General features: G+C 37.7%; 1 long non-coding RNA gene across 2 annotated transcripts in view; it reads left to right on the top strand.

Moving 5' to 3' along the window:
* LOC121665598 overlaps nucleotides 1–20,129 on the top strand; it is a 76,946-nt gene extending 56,817 nt beyond the window's left edge. For both annotated transcript variants that reach the window (XR_006016422.1, XR_006016423.1), the window contains 2 exons: nucleotides 19,484–19,536; nucleotides 19,735–20,129. This is a non-coding gene — a long non-coding RNA (uncharacterized LOC121665598). The remainder of the gene's footprint in view (nucleotides 1–19,483; nucleotides 19,537–19,734) is intronic.
* Nucleotides 20,130–21,306: the final 1,177 nt, after the last annotated feature.

Here is a 21,306-nt window from a genome sequence, read left to right as displayed (position 1 = left end):
ATGGAATGAGTAGTGAAGTATCATGTGAAATGGAGCAAAAAGGTGAGACAAGATACTGAAAAATAGTGCATCTGGCTTGTACTGCATCCCACAAACCAAATGTCCTGCAATATTAGGCATCTGGTGTTGTGTTTCAGGCTTTTCAATTTCTGTGGAAATCATGGGAACTCAATGTATGGCTTTGCATTTTCAAAGCCCTGTGAAACTTGAAAACTTGGGAGGGGAAACAAACCAATTTGAAACAAAATGATGGATCTGAGACATGATCTTTTTGCTGGTTATTACTGATTGGCAATTTTGAAAGATGGGAAAGATCTTGCCCTTGCACAGTCCAGGTCTTGTTTATTGCCTTCCTGGATACACAAAGTTCTAAGGCTGTTTAAAACCAAGAATGCCAATGGGGCCTTTTTTGCAGAAGTGATCCAGGGTTGGACAGTTGCAGGAGCAAATTTTTTAGGGAATTGGAGTTAAGTTACAGAGTGTGAAAATTTCTGCACAACATTGATGGCACCTGTGCAAAATCATTCACTTCCACACTTTTCCTGGAAGGCCTTTTGGGAGATGATTGGGAATATGGTAGTCTGTGCAGCCTTTCACTGATTTCCCTGAAGGATTAGCCAAGCTACAAAATGCCTCTGAGCCTCTCATCATTCTCTTATGACTTCTCACTCTGCAGGCTGAACTAGACAAGGATGCAGCCCCTTTGTTTTTCATTTGGGGAAATCTTGGTGCCAAGTCCATAATTAGCAAAGGTCTATGGAACTGTGACTACTGTTGTCCAGAATGCCTTGCAGCATCTGTCTTTGACTGAACACTTGTATCAAATTAGAATGTATTTTATCCTTAATGAAAGCTTATTGGGAGAAGAAATAATTGGTTCATTTTTTTAATAACTTGAAGGTCACCTGGAGAAATCTTTACACACCTCCAGTGTTACCTGAAGGAACATTTTGGATCAGAAGAAGTCAGAGATCTAATCTGATGTTATTTTTTTTGTTCCTTGGGTTCATTACTTGGAGTCTGATATTAACTGTAACATGCTCTAGTAAGAGAAATAAGCATCGCTTATTCCAATGGCAATGGTTGGATGGAAAATGTGACTGCAGGATCATTCTGTATGAAAGACAAACTGTGAGTGTTTGATCAGTGTGCAAAAAAAGGAGAAAAATAAATATGAGGTAATAAAAAAAATGGAAGGTGCTAGAATGAAGAGCTAAAACATGCAGAACGAGGCTAGCATAATATGTCAGGTAAAGACTTCTTCCTCATCATCTTTCTTCCTCCCTGCTGAGGCTTGTTCACTATCTAGTCCTGAATATTCATATGCTGGAATTGAGCATCAGCCTTGCAAACTAAGTAATGAATCCATCAGTAGGATTTTTCTTTACAGTAGGTTATTTACTGTGTGGTTGAAAGACAAAAATATAAGAAAATAGGGTAGGAAATAAAAGCATAGAAATATGAATAAAAGCTTGATCAGAATTACATTAGATATGCCTACCAAATTCAGAAATTTAGGGACTAGCTCCAGATGTTAACCTGAATAAGTTCTGAATTCACTGACTTGAACAACAGAGCTCTGATGTGAAAAAGTGACTCTGTCAACATGATATATATCAGGCTGCAGAGCCTATACATTGAGGTGAAATTCAATGCTGTTCTTCAAAGAGTTGCAGCTCATAACTCACACCCATGGAATGGCCCATGGCATAATTTTGAACGCCCCAAGGAGCCATCTAAATTAGTGCAATCTGTCTCTGCCTACAGGCCAGCAGCACTGCAAGTTCTCTGCAGCTCTAACTGCAACAGTCCTGCTTTTGGAAAACCTGCCCCGTTTGCAGGCTTGTTAAGATGTGTCCCTTTTGGGAGGGTGTGTGAGGCACTCTTTAGAGACTTTATGCCAAACCAGTCATTTCACTTAGAGACTTTATGCCAAACCAGTCATTTCACTTAGCTGGAAGTGATGAGCAAAAAACCTCATCCCAGGAAAACAGTATTGATGGCTTCAGATACACGGAGTAGAACTGTCCATGTTACTGAATGGTACCGATCTATAATTGCTGCAGAGAAGAACTGAATCTGAATAATCCTTCCCATGAGATATAAATACTTCAGCCTGTGAAGTGTAAAGATGATGATAGCAGAATGGTTCCTGTTGCAAGACTAGAAACTATGACAGTGCTTGTTTAAGCTGTTGAAGAATCTGTACGTGAATGATCTGGTGAGATCATCCATATTCGTGTGAACTAGAGCAGACTTAGCTCTCAGGTATCTGCGGCAGAGTTAAGAAATACATAAATCAGGGTGGAACTTTGTGGGTAGATTCGAAAATGCAGATGATATTTTTTGCAGTTTTGAGTAATTTGGGGTCCAATTTTGAAGAACTGTCACGAAATTAGAGCTATTAGAATGGCTGGAAGCTGTCGAATTCTGAGAGTCTCTGAATATATGGAAAATAATGATTCAGAACCATACCAGGGCTGTAAAATTGTATTAAGAAGTCACATTGGATAATGAAGGATTAGAACTCCAAAAGCATACTGGTTTTGGTGAAGCCATGTCAATTTACACCCCCTGAAAAATTTGCTTTGAGAGTGTTGAATGGAAGATAATCATAATCTATTTGAATAGGTGATTTTTTTCTTGCTAAGAAAAAATATTTAAAAATTGTTTTCTGTGCTAACTATTCTAAGTATTTTACTTCTGGATAATCTTTCACTGTTCACCCGAATTCTTGCAAATAAAGACACTTCTGACTTCTGATTGGGAACTTCAGAACTATAATTTATATACCTCATTAGAAAAGTTGCATCGAAAATACAATGTCAAAAGCAAACCCCAAGGTATGGCCCTGTATTAGAGACAACTGACTTCATAGTTGACATAATAATTCTGCAGAAAACAAAGGTATGTTTTATTTGCAGTAGGTCAAATGTTAATGAAATATGTATTATTTTTGCCAATTAAATATTTCAAAAGTTTTCTTGGAAGGTTCCACTGTGTGCACTCCTGTATTAGTGCCATTCAAAACGATAATTGAGAGCAAGACAAAAACTAAGGACTCGTGGAGCAATGCACAGCTAACTAAGGTTAGAGAGAACTTGGCAAGGAAAGGAAGCCAGGCTTCCACACTGCTGGACTGCTGGGCTCAGTCTCAGTTTGCAGTATAAACCTGCCTGTTCATCCTTTTAGCACTCAGTGGAGCAGAGTCTCTAGAGACAGACATTCCCTCTCCCATTGAAGATAAGCTCTTCTCTCTACTTCTTTACCTCAGAAGTTAAAGCAGAGTTTTATGCTTACTTGGCAATTTAAAAATAGCACTGCTGAATATCAGATTTTAACTCTTAAATCTGCTTCAAACTAATTTTTTTTTTAATCCTTAACATTAACACTGCTGTGGAGTGCTAGTCTGAAAAATCTGCAACTCATGGTAGAGAAAGTGATCACTGTGAGAGACTTTGGTTCTAATGACCTGTGGGCTGCATAATCCAGTGGGGTCTTGTTAAGCATCTCTTTCCCAGGCAGTCAAGACAGACAGTACCTTCTGGAAAGAGGCTTTCTGTGGTGTGAGACCAGCAGGATGGGCTTAGCAAATCAGGCTGTAGACAACATGCTGGCTACAATAGCCACTATTTTGAGAAATACTTACTGGAAGAAAAATGAAATTTAAAATTTTTGAAAAAATTCTTAATTCTAATTTTTTTAAAGAAATATTTTTTTTTGGACAGCAGACAGGTTATTCTATCCCCAGAATGTCAGTTCAAAAATGTTGTAATTTCTGGTAAGAGCTGTGAGGATCTAGGGGAGAAAAATCAATATTTAAAATAAGATATCCCTAAGGACTAAGCATTATGTTTTCTTGCATGTATATTTTTTCCTACCTGACAAAAACTTGTTTTCCCTGGTTTAAGAAGGTAGTTCTTCAACACACATAGCACTTGAGTAGTCCTATGGACTACAGGAAGTTGAGGAATGTATGGAAAAGCAGCTTTTGCAGACTTCTTTTTGCTGCTCAAACAATCAAATTACTTTTCCTATGAGCAATTACTAAATATTGTGTGAGCATAACCTGAGGTAATGTAGCATTGTGTCCTCCCAGTGTTGGAAGAAAATACCCAGATCAAAAATTATCTCAAAGATTATCTCAGTTAGTCCTAAGACATAAGCCCTAAGTATGGTAATTAAGAAGAAGTAGTGAACATCTGGTATCTTGTGATAATGGATCATCAGAAATGAAAATTACGTGACAGTTTTATACAACGTATAGTTCCAAACCCACAGAACTTTTAAAAGACAACATTTGTGGGAATAAGTAATGGATGGAAGGAGATTGATTAGAACCACCTGCTGTTTACTGTGAGATGTTAGAGGTGATTATGATATAAGGAAAAGAAATAACACTTATTTCAATAAAATTAAGGATTAAAATTACAGCTGATGTCACCAGAAAGGAATATAAGGACTGTTAAAAATTATAACATCAAGCATCTAAAAGCGGCAAAGTATTTAGTACATAGCAAGGTAGGGCAGAATATTAAATAGCTGCAAATATGGAAAAATAAAATATGAGCAAACAGTACTACTCTTTTATCATCAGTAAGTAGCTTTAGGCATAAATAGTCCTCTTGAAATCATCTAGGTTGGGTTTTTTTTTTTTGTGCAAAAGGAATAAAGTTTCTTAAATAAGAGGAAAACCCACTAAAATTTAATAAGCACCAGCTGAGAATTGTGGTAATTATTGAGGTCCTGCAAGGTCATTATTGGTAATTGAAACCTGATCACTTTTAAAACCCAACATGCCCAAGAAATTGCAAAATATTATATGTAAGTACACTCTTTAAAACATTCCTTGCGGGAGCATGAAACAAAAAGAGGAATTCAATAATTTTAAAGCAGCAATATATTTTTTAAACTTGTTTAGTGTAAGTTTAATTGGAATTAACAGATGTAAAAGAAATTATATGAGAAGGTGGAGAATTCTTTGGAGCTGAGCAAGGGATAGGAGATCTGAGGTTACATTTTCAAAGCTGTCTAAATGGCTTGTGGACACGGGCACCACAACTTCCACAATTAGGAAACAGCCATAGAGAAAACATGAAGCAACAGTGTTGTCTGTCACTGCCAGAAGTGATTTAAGCCTTTTGGACTGTATATGCAGAGGTATTTTCCATAAAATAAATGTGGGAATTTCTTTGAAGAGTTCATTGACTTTCAGCAGAACTTAGACACTTGAGTATACATAAATAGAAACAGTACTGGGAGGTGAAGATGTTTAGCAGAAAAAAATGGAAGTGATTTTTGTAAGTACAATGTCTGCAAGTGAGGAAAAAAGATAATCCAAAAGTGGAAGCGCTGAGTCCATTTTATCTGTTAACTGGAAAAAAAATGAATAACAGTACAGTGAACAAAATATTCATGTGTGCAAACTGGGTGACAGAACAAATAGACAAATCCAGTAATATCCTGAGTAATTTAACTCTTCTAGTTCCTTTACACCAGTCAATTATTCTGCTGTATCCCCCAAGTATCCAAGTTGAAGTTTGGCTGGGTTTGAAAAATTGATTTCTCTGTACTTTACCAAGCTTTCAGACCTCTTTGATGACAGCTTCTTAGCTCAAAGTCAGTCAGATTCCTGTGACTGTCTAAAATGAGATGGCAGCTGGATTATTTTCAGACATAACCACTGCTGCCAAATGACCTTCTGTGACTCTCTCACTAGTTTGTCATACTTTTTATTTCTACTTATAGAAATGCCACCTTATAGACCACCTTAATTTCCTTTTTTGTGTGCTTGGGTATCTCCTATATACTTACAGGGTATTCAGCTGCTATATGAGAATGTAGTATCATCAGCAAAGTGAAAAATATCAGTCATGAATGCTAAATTTCTTCTTTAAATCATGAGGTATCTAGAGTACACATCAATACAATTTTTTTATTTTTCAAGAATTAGGATGATAAAATCTCTGAAGATGATTAAATACCAGTACTGTGTCACAGGTTTGGCTGAAAAAAAAAGAAAAAATGAAAACAAAACATGAAAAAAACTTTCAAAAATTGCCGTAGTGAAGGCAATTCTTTATACATGTTAATACACGTCAAATAAAGATTGAATTAAATTTCAAATTGTACTCTTTAGAACACTGCTGATTTGAGAACAATTCTCATTTGAGGGGGAGAAAATAAAACCTGAGTGGGTCATTGTTGCCAAAGCCAGTGAAAATTTTTATTCAGAGAAGTGCTGTTACCTGTACCATCCCTGTGTGCTTTTAGACAGACTTGTGCACTGTCATGTTCCCACCTGTCCTGAGGCACTGGGATCTGGGAATCTATAATATTTATATCCCTTTTTTCATTCTGACTGGTTACAAGCAAGAGAAATGCTGTTTCACACTTGCATGCTGGTACAGCTGACTCCACAAAAGCAACAGCAGAGGTCAGGCAGGCCCATGGGCTGACAGATTTCAAGAGGAATACCATTCCAAACAGATCTTCAGGAATTATAGGAGCTTTAAAGTGCTGCCGGTGGTCTGCACTTTGTGTTCTTGACACTTGGCAATTTCTGGCCTATTTTTTTTCCTAGAGTCAGGCATTTCCAGCTCACTGCATGAATGCTGGCAGCTTTTAATGAGCACTTCCATCAGAATGGCAGCTGCTACTCAGCACCTGGGGCTCCTGTATTGTCCACCTGGGTATATGATGACTTATTTATGCTCCTCTATGTAACTGTGTTTGCTTGAATGATTTCACCTTGCTGGATTTCCCTGAAAAAACCCTGTGTCATGACAAAGATTCTAGTCCCGGGCATTATGGTTTATGAGAAAAGTTAAATTTTAAAGCTAAGTTTCAATATCTGATCATGGGAATACAAGACACATGATCCACATACTGAATAATGTTAAAAAGAGGAATTGGTGGTGAAAATGAAGTTATTTCATTTCTGTATGATGTTATGTAGCTTTTCAAAACCAACAACACAGTGAAAAACATTGCAGTGTCTTGCTGAGTTGTAATGGCAATTACAGATTTTTCAGCACTTTTGAAAAAAGGTTAATAGAATTTGCTTATTACTAGTATGGGAAGTCTCTGAAGGGAACCAGCATCAACAGAGAGCGTTTTCTCTTTAGATACACAGTGAAAGTAAGATGTGGCCCTAGCCCAAGGGAAAGAAAGAAAAGGAATCACTTTCTCATTTGACAGAGAAAAAAATGTGTGGCAAGACCAAGAAATAAACAAGTTACTTTGGATAAGATATTTTAGACAGTGTCCCCTTCCCTTCTAAGGTAGTGCCCCTTGTCAAACTCAGAACTCTCCATTTTGTTAAGACAAATGTCAGTCCTCAAATTCCTGCATATACTCCCTCTGGGATCACATGTGGATAGAATGTCTTCACTGATGGAAACCCTGCATTTGTGAATTGAGTCGTGTTTCTTTCTGAAATCTATTTCCTGTCATGCTGTTAAGTAGAAATGTAGTTTGATGTGACAACTCCCAATCCTTGTTGTATGCAGTCGTTAAAGATCCTATTATTTACTGAAACCTAAGCTATACATTCTATTGTATGAAATTCTCAGTTGGATTCCCTTTTATAATACATTTCTTGTAGGTATAGTAGAGATCATATGAACTGAAGTGAAAAAAAAAAAGGTGATTTTTGACCTGTCTTCTTCTAGTGAGACTGAAAGGTTATTCCCTAGGAAATGTTGAGGTAATTTGTTACCTTGTTTTATGAGTGTGCTCTTAAATAGCTGATATGTTTCCAATGAGAAGTGGCTGCAGTGGTGAAGTTAAATCAATTGCTTTGGTGAAATAATCCCCAGAGCTTGGTAATTGACTGCATTTTACTTTAGGTTTGCACAGTTTTTTGATGTTTTTCAGGACTAAAAGCAATAGAGAGTTAGAAGGTTGCTTTTATTTATTAATGAGGATTTTTTAGCACCGAATCTATCTGAATGCAAGGCAGAAGTTGAGATACAGAGAAATGCAGACAAATGAAGATTCCCTCTCCATTCTCTCTACCCCTCTCTTTCTTCTTCTCCTTTTCCTTTGGCAATAACAGTTCATTCTCTTGATTCAGGAAATTGCAAAAATAAAGGAAAGTGAGTGCAGGATGAAGTAATTCACTAGATAAAGGCAAATCAAATCAATCTCTATTATAGCTTCCTTTGTGATAGTGATACTTGGGTTAGGTACAGCCCGACCCTAAGGATGCCACATGATGGAAATAAAGAACTAATATTAGCACAGTAAAAGCAGTACTAGGGGAGGATTAATAAAATCTCTGTATCTGCCTCCAGACCTCACCTCTGAACCAGGATTAGTTTGAACTCCTAGTTACTTGAGGACAACAATATCAGATATCTTGAGACAATATTGGAGAGGAATCAGTTGTTTTCATTTATCTTTTGACTTTACCAACTTTTTTTCCTTCAGAGGAGCTCAGATGAGTTTCTCTAGCCATTTCTTGTATACACATGGTTTGGCATTCTTCAGAGTATTAGAACATGTCAAAGTACATATGTTGCTGACGTTGCCTTTGTTTTGCTTACAAACATGAGACAGCAGTGTTAAAACTACTATGTCTTTAATAATTAACTTGGGCTGCCTAATCAGTAGTCTGTTCCAGATGACTGTTGTTAGTACTTTGTATTGCGGTATTTTAGAGCCTAGAAATTACTGGTAAGTTTATAAATTTGTCCAAATTCTGCAGTCTACCCAAAGGGCAGCTGAAGTAAGCATCAACACCAGAGAAATAATGCGTAGGGGCACACACAAGGCCCTTGCTTTAATTTGCTGCCCTGCATTTCAGCTCAATGTATTCTAATGGAGCAGAGTGTCAGATTTTCAAGGAAATAAAACTTGATTTTCCAAGTATTTCCTGGCTTCTTGACATGCTGGTAAATTTTTTTTTAAATTCTTACTAAAAAATTCATATTTAGCATGTATGTTAATTAGTATTGCATCTATATTCACCATAGCTTTATTCTTCTCCAGGGTTTGCTTAGCTTCAAGAGGCAATTGTGAAATAAAAAATGACACGATATTATGACAAACCTATCTACACGAATTCCTGTGCTGCTGGTATAAGAATGATTAGAAAAGCTCAGATGAGCAGCTCTGCATTATTTCTTGGCTTATGTACAAGAAGGACTTTACACATTTATATGAAACCCAGAATTGTTATTGAACAGCTGTAAGATAATCACTAGACTCAAACTTCAGCAATAAGGCCCTCTAAGCTCAGAAACATCCTTATGTTTTGTTTTTTAAAAACAAAACATTTATTAGGTACACTTTTCTCACTGGACATCTGAAAGAGGGAATCTAGTATTCCAAATAAATTAAGAGTGGAAGAAATTAAGAGTAGAAATGTATCTTTCCTCTTCTTTTGGAAGGGGGGAAAAAATATAAATACTAAAGCGTTTCTTAATCTCACAAAGCCCTACTTTTCAATATAAGAGAAATTTCCAGATCAAATGGAAACTTCAATATCAGAATGGGATGGATTAGAATGATAGTACCAGACTTAACATCAAGCTTTATTTTAACTTTTGAAATTATGACCCACTACAGAGCAAACAAACTTAAGATCAACAGCTTTAAGTAGATCTGGCTATCGCTTCATCTGAAGATATATTCTGAGGTGGTGACATTCTGTAAATGCCTTTAAGACATGTAAATGACTGTGCCAGCTACAAGATGGTTCATAAATGGTCCCAGATAGGAGGTCTGTAGCACCAGTGAGCAGAGGTACCATATGTTGAGGTGAGCAGCCAAGTGGAAATTTGGAAGACATGAGTTAAAAATAGGTGGGTCATGTTATATGAAGAGAAGGATTTAAAGCTAAGCAGGGAGGGGGGGAAGGGGGATGAATAGGGTGACAGAGAGAGAAGATATTAGTATTGCTTATGGGCAAGTGGAGCAGATGGTCACTTGTTTCATGTAGGGAATTGATACAGGCACTGAATTCTGAGTGGGGTTAATGTAGGTCTCATTTTTTGGTTTAGTAGTGAAATCACCATGATTCAAACATCATTCTCTTTAGGTTCTAGTCCAAAAATATGGGAAAATCCCCATGCAAGAACAATATTGTTGCTACAGATGTGATGTCTTTGATATTGGCCAGTACACAAGATGAACCATGAATCTCCAGGTTCTAAAATTATGAGTAATTGCAGCCTGAGCCAATTCTTCCCCTTACACCAAAACCCAGTAGCTTGAAATTGCTGCATCTGAAACTGTAGTGGAATCATGATCTATTTATTCATTGAAGAAGTAGAACAATCTTATAAGCTGGTTGGGCATGTGCTTATGAGGAAGGGAAGCTGGGTTTCATGCTGGCTTCACTCTTTAGCTTGTCTACAATAAGGTGTGCTCTCAGGATGATAGAATAAAGTATCAGTTTCTTGCCTGTTGGGAATACACTGATCCAAGTATTAGAGAGGAATTTAGTATATTTTAAATTTTTACCTGCAGAACAAGCAGCCCATCCAACCAGTTACAAACCCTGCTAGTGTAAAACGTTGAGTTGAATGCCTGAGTAGAAACAGTGCTGAACAGGGAAAATAAAAGAAAATTTCTTGTTACAGTTTGAAGTCTGAAATGTTGAAATTTTGGGAAGGAAAATCTTATATGAAGAAAAGTATGTTGAAGTGATAATACTTACCTTTAAAGGATTTCTACTGTATAAAATTACATGTTTATTTTTGAAATGCAGATGACAGATAATATGGGTAACTTTTATTAAATACTTTTTCTGTCTGCAGACTCTTGCTGTGATAAAGTAAACGTATCTGATTTCTGTTAGGATGACTTGAAAGGAAAAAAAAAGTGTGGGTCCCTTCTTAGCTTCCATTTAGTATGTACAACTCAATGAAAAGCCCAAAATTATAGTGTGGCTTTGAGGAATGCATATGTTTCCTTATTTGAAGCTTTGCTCTTTTTGCATTAGAATTTCAGTATTTGGCTTTATTTCTATATTTAGGGGGTTTACCATATTTAACCTTTTTGCTGAAATCCTATAATCTCTTTTCTTCTATTATTCTTGGGTAGTTTCAGTAATTGCAGTAGGAGAACTTTTGCTTGGAAAGGTCTTCTGGGAATTATCAACTCCAGGCCCTCACTTGAGGTGGTGCTGTTACTAGAGCTTGGTCCAGCCAGTCCTGGCCTTGTTTTGCTGTCTTGAGTACCTCTGAGGTGTTCTCACTAATGACCTGTCCCTGAGCAGCATTACCTTCCTTGAGAAAAAGTTTTTTTCTGATGTCTATGTGACTCCCCTTCAACTTGGTTTTTTGATTATCAATTTCATATTAATCTTGAGCTTTTGGAGGAAAAGAAAGCCTTTTGCAGCTTACAATTCTGTTCTGTTGTCCTGTTGTCAAAAGGTGACAAAATCCTTCTGTGGTTTGTTGGGGTTTTTTTCATTGAATCTTGCAGTATAATCAGGGAAGAAAAAATGAGTTACTTTTATGAATTCTGTTCTTTTATACTGACCACAAATTTTTTTTAAGGAGCAAACAATTGGAAAAAAAAAAAAAGAACAGATTTTCAGGCTCCTTAATAAATGAAAACAAACTTTTGTTTCCTTACACAAAAGGGACATTCCTAGTGAAAACTTTTATTTTGGGGTTTCAAGTAATAAGTGTAATAACTGGTTGTCAAAAATAACTTACAAATTTGGCTGAATATCTATTTATAGTTCTGTATTAAGAGTTGAAAACAGTAATGCAGAAATCCCAGTGTAGTGGATAATCTGGTACCAATGAGCTCTTTGAAATCCTTTTACATCTTCAAAGTGCAGTGCATTACCTAATGCTAACTGCGCCTCGTGGCTACAGGATTCTTAGGGGAGCTAATTACTGCTGGCCTAAGGACACCTCCCCAGCATGTGCTCTTTCCCAAGGCTTGCTTATGTACTTCAGCAAAAGACTGTACCTGCAATGAATGCAAGTCTGTTAGGGCGTAACAATGACTTCAGAAACCCACTCCTTACCTGTCTTCACAACACGGGAATGTCAGTGACATTCATGGCTTTTGAAGGTACCCTGGGTTAAAAATAATTTCATTTGTTACAATTCTGGCTATCTGAAGCTGTGATTTAAGAGTATTTAAACACAGTATTAAAGTCAAATGGACTTCAAAAAGTGAAGGAAAGTTGTTTGCAGTTAAGTTATAGAGTCTTTGTCCTGAAGTTTCTGTCTCTGGTTTACATTTTTGTTTAAACTGAGACCCTTCTATGATCTAAGACCTGCTATAATCTGAGATCTCCTATGACCTTCCCACACAGAGAACAAAAAGCCATTAATCTGTGACTTAGGTCAACTCCATGTCCTTCAGGACATTGTAAACAGTTCATCTCACTTCATTATGAATACTCCAGTCCGAGAGATGATGATGCTATTCGTGCAAGCACCCTGGAAATGTGGGGTTCTTTAAAAACCAAAGAGAATTTTGAGAACAGGTACATTGCAAGGTGGCTGCCTGTATCTTATTTGCTGTTGTTACTGGAGAGTTCCTATTTATAACAAACAAATTCTATTTGACAGTTGAAACAGAATGAGAAATAGAGGTCTGGATAATACATTGATCTAGGCTGTCAAGCTGAGGGTTGATTTGAAGGTCAGTCATATGTTCTTTTTCCACATACCCATAAAATGAAGACTATAATGATATATTTGTAATCTAATTTGGGAAGAACAAAAAGGGTTTTCAGATTTCTGACTATATTCTTGTATTAATATATTAAAGTAGATGTTTCCTTTTAATTGATACAGTTTTATATATTAGTGTCCTTGTACCATTAGTCATCAGAGTCAGCCCCTTTCTGCCTAAGTGTAAACACTGACAGAATCAGAGCAAGCTGTCCTGCATGAACTTGTTCCTGATTTGGAGAGATTTCAAGGGGAGTGGGATGTCACATTGGTGCTTTTCCTCTCTCCTCAGAGAGCAGAATAGGCCAAGATTCTTAAGAGATGCAGCTGCAGTGGGAGTACTGGGGTTAGCTATTGGTAACACCCACAGGTCAGGGAATTTGACAAGGCAGGTACATACAGATATACACAGAAAAAACTTCATTATTTCAACAATTAGCAGATGAGCAGATTAGATTTGATTCATGTAGTCCCAGTGTGGGTTTAAAACAGCAAATATGAATACATGGGAATATATTTCTGGAAAAGTGGTGTAGAGGGGCAGGCAGGGAAGAGACCTGAGAAGCTCTTCAAAGAGAAAGCTGGTTCCAATGCTAGTCTTACAAGAAAAGTTAGGAAAAAGGTGTGCTAGCATCAGAAATATAGCTTATAAGAGCTTAGTTACCACACATGGACATAGATCGTCTACTGGACTGCTGCTTACTCAAAAAATTACAGTTTGTGGTGGTTGTAGCTGGGGCTGGTCTCTCTTGCTGGTGGGAAGTATTTGTGATTTGACCCTGATGATGGATCGAGGCATTCTGAGTTTGGATAGCATCACTCTTGTTCCTCTCAGCTCTATACCCATGCTCACCTCATCATGTGACTGCTATGCCAGTGAGAGATGAGTGATTTCTTCTAACTGCCTGCTACATATGCATGTTCTCCTGAAGTTCACTTTGAGCAACTTATTAACTCCCCTATGGCTAATGTGGAAGGAGATCAAGGTGTACAGAAAGGAGTGCGTATAGGAACCCATCCTTAATGAAGATGTTTCTTATGCTGAAGACATTTTTACTCTTAATTTCAGAGAAAATGAAAATTGCAAGTGTTTCTAAAACTCTGATCTGATCTGGTCTCAGCAGGTCATCTGCTGCTGCACAGTGACAAAACACTCTGCTTCTATAAGAGCACTAAACTTATTAGCTGTGCACAGACCCCACAAGTTCATTTTATACAAGCAAACCTGAGATGCTGATAAAAGTTGATTCTTTCATGAAGTGAGGAATACTCAGTCAAATTAGCATATTCCCTTGAGTGTGCATTTTTAAAAGTTACTAAGCTCAGTACTGTAAAAGGCAAAACTATCTTCTCTCATCCAAACTCTGTGGCCTCAGGAGTTAACATTTCTTCTACAAAAGGTTGGAAGCTAAGGACTGATGGTAAAAGACTTTTATCAAAAGTGGTGCTGGAAATGTTGAACATGATATGTGCTGGAGACAAAATTAACACAGGGACTTTGTACAGCTGTGTGGGCTTAGTCTAGTCTGGGATCCTGAATCCTCCATGATCAAGACAATCTGATTCAGAGGATAAAACCAGCAGCAGGTACTTGTATGAGACAGTGTCTTCAAGGAAAATGTTCCTTTTTAGGCACAGTAGTTAGAGATTGTAGCTGTGCTTCACATGGTTTTAAAGAGTCTTGCATCTTTCTAAGAACTGAGTATCTTGAACATCTGCTAGATATTCAAAAGTGATTCAGATGAGGTCTCTAAGGAGGAAAAGTAGCAAGAGTTTGTAAATATGATCAGATCCTACAATAGTAACTGAACATCAGTGCTAGCACTGAAGAGAAAACCAGAAGGTGTTAAAATGAGCCAGAAAGCTTTTAGGCATATTCGTCTCTCTGCCAAATGAACTTTTGAGCTTTAATACACAAGCTTTTAAGATGCTCATGCAGTTAGCTCTGTATGTTTTAGAATGCTTGTCTTGTCAGTAAAAGATAATATTTCATTGAAATACAACAACTTTAGGGAAAATATCTGCTATTTCCTCATTGCTTAAGAATTCTGATTTCTTCTGGTTTTCAATCCCATTGTAAGAATTGCAAGTGAAGGAGGACTCCTGTACTGCTGTTTCAGGAATTGTTTGTCTGAAATGGCACATTTGTTTTCCATCTGAGTGTTTGCTTAAATTGCATTTCATCCCTCATTTATATTTCTCATCTGCATGATAACATTGTGCACGCTGGTGCAGTTTCTCTTGCTATCATCCGCATGACTCTTTGTGACTTCATTTGACACTGTAGTAAGGTGAACCACAATCTTTTTAATGGCAATGAGCACCAAGGTGGTTGAGTGCTCCTTTGAATGAAGACAAATGAATGTAGGAAAATGTAATGACTATACACACTGTGAAGCAAAAGGCCTGTCTTAATGGACTAAAATCAACTTATGTGGATAAAATGACTTCACTAACACACAGTTGAGATTCACTTGACTGATTCAGCCAACAGCTTGCTTAAAGTGTCTTATTACTGCCATAATCACTACGGTCTAAATCATAACAGGTTCCCTGAGTCTGATAGCTCTGGTAGCACTCACATCCGTAAAACCTAATTTTACTCCTGGGTAGCTACTTAGTCTAATTTATTTCACTACCTAATGCTTATTGCAGAGAATATATTTGGACATAACATTTGTTCTCAAAGTTTTTGAGATAAAACCCCCCTCAGCTACCAGAATATCCTATGAGAACAGATGTCACAAAGAGACTGGCCAGTTCAGAGAATTTTCAATGAAACTGGCTCTGAAATCACACTGGGCTTTTCTCTATTCTAATATTTATGCATTGTTTAAACTGTCAGCTGCTAGAAGGCACAATAGTTGCAATGAGCATTTATACAAACACTGTATTATATATTAAGGAGGAACACATGAGGATGATTTTATTATGGTTGATGGAGCTGTAGAACTCAACATGGTGGTACAGCATGTATGCAGAAAAGATTGGTTTTCCAGAACTTGCTAACAGAGTTAAATTGGTAGGAACACTGGTAGGAAATGAACTTTAATATTTGAGAGATGGTTGAAATAAAAATACTTTAAATCCAATGCAGGATTTTAAAAAAACTGTTGGGATTTCTCCTCCAATCTTTATTTTGTAATCCTGTTTCTAACATGCAAAAACATCACTGTCTTTATATTTCCAATTTTTTTTAAAAAATTATATCATTACTTCATTGTGTCTTTGTAGCAAGTAACATCCCAGGCAGTAGGTCTATGCATGCATATGGACAATTTTTTCTAATATTTTTGCTTAAAAGTTTTGATAGGGTAAAGTGTGAATGCAGCAAGGTTGTCTATTCTGTGGCAAGGACTTCCTATCTTAGGAAAGATGGAGCACTCATTTTCCAATAATTCTGTGGAGAGAGAGAACTTTGTCATGTCTTTAATTTTTGGGAGTGAATTGTACACATGGGTCAAGCATGGATTCAACCAAAGAGCAGACTTTAATAAAATCCTGATGTCTTGGCAAACCATTTTGGTTGATTGGCTAGTTTTGATGCAGCATCAGCATGCAGAAGATAATGACATGGGAAGGCAATGCCCTGAGGCAACATAGGCTTTATATGACTCGCTCTTGACGAGCCAAGCCAAGCCAGTCTCTTACTCCAGTGGTGCAGCTTACTCTGTGGAGAGTCAAAGCAATGGCTGCTACATCCAGACTGTGCTGAGCTTTTGATACTGTCCACTATGACCTCCTCATGTGCAAACCTTGGAAACCAGGAAAATGCCATGACTGCATTCAGAGTCTTAGCCGTAAAGTAATTGCCACACTACTTCAAACTTTGCTAAGTATTCTGCTGTTTCTGACTCCAAGCAAGCAGCAGCTTTACTCACAGAATAAATATCAGAGGCCATAACTATGAATGCTGCTTTGTTGTTTACACTTTGGAGTGATTTTTTTTCCCTGCAGCCACTGTCTTTGAAAATGTATTCTCCTTAGTCTACTTTCAAATTCCTAAATAAAACAGGCAAAGGGTGGGGCTGCCAGCTGATTCTCCCGTGGTGCACAGTCCTCTTTGCTGCACTGAACATGTCTGAAATGCTGATCTACTGTTTTGCACCTTACCTTTTTCTTTGCAGACTTTCTTCTCCAAAATCTTATGTCAATAATGAGAGAGCAACACAGTAAATAAGTAGGTACTTGACTAGAAAGTGCAGCTACTGACCTGCCTGCTAGGGATGGTTTTACATTTCCCAGTATGCATCCATTTTGAAAGTTATTGAAGGGGATTTGGACTTCCAGGCCACTGCAGTATAATCACTGAACAGCTATTTGCTGGTGGCCATCACTATTGTTATGGTGTTACTCCACATCTCTTGAAGGCACTGAAGGATTGATATTGATTTTTCAGTAGCATTTATAAGGGGCCTGTGCACTTGAGAGTAACTGGACCCTATCATTAGACTAGTTAAGGGATTTTCCATCAACGATATTTCTCAAGGTAACACTAGTAGGAGGACTCATAACCTCTGAATCAGAAGATGGATGTACAAGAGACATTAGTATTTTAAAGAAAAGAACTTCAAGAAAACAGCTGCTAAAACACTGTTTGAAGTTATGGATCACAAGCTAACTCTTGATTTATGAAGGCAGCATGCTAACAGTTTTGTAATTAATCGATCCGATTGTTCTCAAGAGTGTTTGAGTCTTAATATTCACGGAAGTCAGTGAATAGGAAAACCTATTTCTTGGCATCAAAACAAAGTGGACCCCCAATAAATAAAAATACAGGAAAATAAAAGACTGTAACAGCTGCTTGGCCATGCTCATTGCATCATTGGCAGCTGATGATGTAGCATGTGAGTCCCAGGCCAATGGACTGACTCACCCAGCTTCTCCTCTGACGTGGTCTTCTGCTCTATCAGTATTTTAGGTATTCCCAGCTCTGCTCTGAAGCTCCCTGGCTCTGACAGCACCAGCACTCAGGAGCAGTGGCTACAGGTGCAATGTGACCCCAGTCCATGAGCAAAGCTGCAGCTGGGGCTGCCAGTGTGACCCTATTCCCCATGTAGTCTGTGATACACTGGTTTGCATTAGGCTTTAGATTAACACATCTGAATGAGTTGCAGAAATCCTGGAATTTCATAATAGGATTTTAGAGTCAGGTCAGATTGAGCTAACTGAGATTTAGGTGAGGTTACAGTAAATTTCACCTCTAGTTAGTAGAGCACAGATAGCACCTCAGCCAGAGAGTCTGTCACTATTTTTTTTGAAAAAACAGATTTTATAACCAAGTTGCAAATAAAATTTTAACAGCTTAACTTGGAAACAATGGTATCTATATCTGCCAAGTAATGACTAAAATTTATTTACTGCAAAGAGCTAGAATTAAATAAAAAATCAATTTGGCCTTTTTTTTTCCCTAAATTTCTCATTTTAAAAAATCAGGCACACAACTTGTCTTTTGCCTTTGATTAGTTTTAATCTTGGGTTCTCATACAACCTAATTTACTGTTACCATAAAGAGAATTCCAACAGGAATGCTATATTTTGTAAAAGAAAGTACATATTCCTAGGGTTTTACACTCAGAATCAAGCAAAAACATGAGGAAATTAGTCTTCAGCTTTCTGAATTTTCTTTCTTACTACAGTCTGGTAGTTATCTTGGCCACCATCTTAGCTAGTAAATTTACCCAAATATCGGTTCTGCATTATTGTATTTGCTACTGACAAAATGCCTATGAATAACTTGTCCAAATTCGTGAAATTTTTTAAGTAGTGAGAAATACGACCTTGAGAAAGCCAACACATTTTTATGTTTATTAGACTGTCCTTCCAAAGGACACAGTTTTCCCAGAAGTTTGGCTTTAAGAAGTCCAAAAGCTTTTGAAAATATTTGCTTGAATCACAAAACTTTGCATGTGTTTCCCTTGAAAATAAAAGATAATGTAATGCAGGAGAATCTTATTTAAACTTCGCATACAAATATGCATGAATGCCAATTGGATTCAATCTTCCTGACTTAATTTGAATTAACTGATGGGTCTTTTGACACAAGCTGTACTAATTGTTGCTTATTTGGGTGCACTATATCAGTGAGCATGGCAATCAAAAGCTCAGCCAGATGTTCATATTTTCTTTGATTGCCCACAGCCTTAGGTTTGAAGAAAAGTCAATCAGCAAAATTATTCTTCTTAGCATCTGTCAAGGTACTGATCGCATTACCATAATGGCAGTCAGAAAAGCAGAATGGCTCTGATTCCCTTTCACTTAACCTGGTATCAGCCTTCAGCTCTGTGCAGTCTTGGTTTGATGCCACCACAAAACATGGAAATTTTGTGAAATTAGACCAAACATATTTATAAGTGGCTGATTCTGCCACAGTGAAGAGTGAATGTATTTTTATCTTTGTATAAACCTATATTTATGTAACTTCTATAAAAGTATATTTTGTCTGTTTTATACTGGCATATATTTATAATGTGATAGTGACTGAAGGGATATTTTTTTCCAAATGTCGTATAAAAGCTTTTTAAGAAGTTGAAAAACTAAATGTTTTCCACCTATGTACAGAAAATCTAAGCCTACTGAAACAGTTTCTTTTGATTTGCTTTAAAACTTTTGGACACCTGTAAGATACATCAAGATACATCATTCATATTTACAGCACAAGCAATTTTTTCAATTCTTTAGTATTTTCATGAAAGCATAAGAGAAAAATAATTTTTGTGGGTTCCTTTTTTTATAAGTGTTCTAAAAGCATCTGCCAGAAAGAGAATTTGCATTTATTTTCAGATGGGATACATATCAAGACTGTCTTAACCTTTCTCTCCTTTCATCCCTAGGTATTTAAAATGTGTCTGCATTTCCTGCATAGCTGGAACCCTGCTCATTAAAGGTAAGACCTTTTTTTGCAATCCCAATAGGAGCAATGCCTAACAAGGGAGAATGCATGGTTTGCACCTATGTTAATTTAATAATTTACCATGGCCTGCAGTTCTACCCTGCTCAGGAGTGTTTTAACTTGCAATTCCCACCTGCCTGCCTGGAAGCTGAATATTTTGAGCAAGAATTATCATTCCATTTGTTTCTATAGGATACCCTCAGCCTAAGACAATCACAGCTAAAGAAAACCAGGGGAAGAGAGCCTTGGTTCCTCAGAGGTGATGGACTGTGGACTAGAGGATTCTTTATTTTCATCTGTTTATCTTTAACATTCTGCTGAAATGCCCTTCATATTTCACCAAGTGCCAAAGCAGACCTGTGGACAGTAACAAGACTTTGTGCTGCTTCTCCCTGTTGAGTAGTGAAAGTTTTGTTCCTCTTTTACAGTGTTCAATGTGTGTCACATCAAAAAGATTAATTTAACCTGACAGATGAAGATAATAGGGGAAAGATTCTGGAAATATTATTATGGGTGATGAGCTCCAGCAGCAAATAATTCAGGAAGAAGTTTACTGAAGGAAGCTCCCAGGCTCAACCACAAAACCCTGAATGTGGCTTAGTTCTCAATCAAAGCTTTCAGAGAAAGAGATTGCATGAAAGAGGAGCTACAGCATCTTCCTCAAAGCAGCTTAATATGACTCATGTCTCAATGGAAGTGTTTTCAGCATAAAAACTCTTTACCAATAACACACATCTCTAGCTCATTTACAGAGTTGTTTAAATATTGCCTTTGCATACCTGCTGTTCGAATGCCCACAGGTACTCAGGTTTTGCAGCCCATTCTACCACAGAAACAAACTGTGGGGTAAAGAAAACAAACCCCTTTTCATTCCTTCACTAAAAAGGCCTCTCACCTCAGGTTGCAGACATCAAGGTCTGGAGAGAATGACCCCTAGACTGGTGCTAATGCATGGGAAGCATTTTGCATGGCATGACAGGGAGAAAGCTCGGAGTGGCATTGACCTGCAAGCACCATGGGCAGGGAGTCGGAGCACATGCACAGGTTTGGAGGAGGAGAGGGCAAGGTTTGTATTTGGTAGGGTTTGGGTTTTTGTTGGTGTTTTTTTTTTTACTCTAATTATGCCTCTGCAGAGGTAACAACTGAATGTGAATCCGCCTCTTCCACATGCACACGTATCAAACTCTGTGGGCACTGCGAGTGGTACATTCTTAATATGATGCTTTGAGGAGAAATGAGAATTGAGGGGAGAAAAATGCCTGACAAAAAGATAGTGTTGGGTTTTGGCTAGGGGTAAGTGAAGGTGCATCTCTTTTGACACACATATGGGCTCAAAGTCACCTCATGGGCTTTGGAGCCACCTGGCAGAGCACACCCCTCAGGCTGGGCCCACAGGCCTGAGGGCAAAACGGGGAGCTCCCAAACCAGGCCTCTGCAGGGAGTTTTGCTCAGAATAAACATCTAAAAGTGTCTTTAAAGCCACCTCTTAAAGGAGGGCTTTTGTGTATTTCTTGGAGTACTAAACTGTAAGTATCACCTTGAGTGCAGTTTTGGGTGCCACAATAGAAGAAAGATGTAAGCCTACTGAAGAACAGCCAAATGAGAGCTACAAAGACAGTGAAGGACCTTGAGAGGAAGCCATATCAGTAGCAGCTGAGGTCACTTGGCTTGGTAAGTGTGGAGCAGACACAGGTGAGACCTCATTGCAGTCCACAACTTCCTCACAGGCAGACAGGGAGGGACAGGCAGTGATGTCTCTCTCTG

Source organism: Corvus kubaryi, unplaced genomic scaffold (assembly GCF_017639235.1).
Source record: "Corvus kubaryi isolate FWS band 111438036 unplaced genomic scaffold, C.kubaryi_AGA036_p1.0 37334, whole genome shotgun sequence".
NCBI classification, from domain to species: domain Eukaryota; kingdom Metazoa; phylum Chordata; class Aves; order Passeriformes; family Corvidae; genus Corvus; species Corvus kubaryi.
Note: the sequence above shows the minus strand (reverse complement) of the source record. Positions and strands in the feature narration are given on the sequence as shown.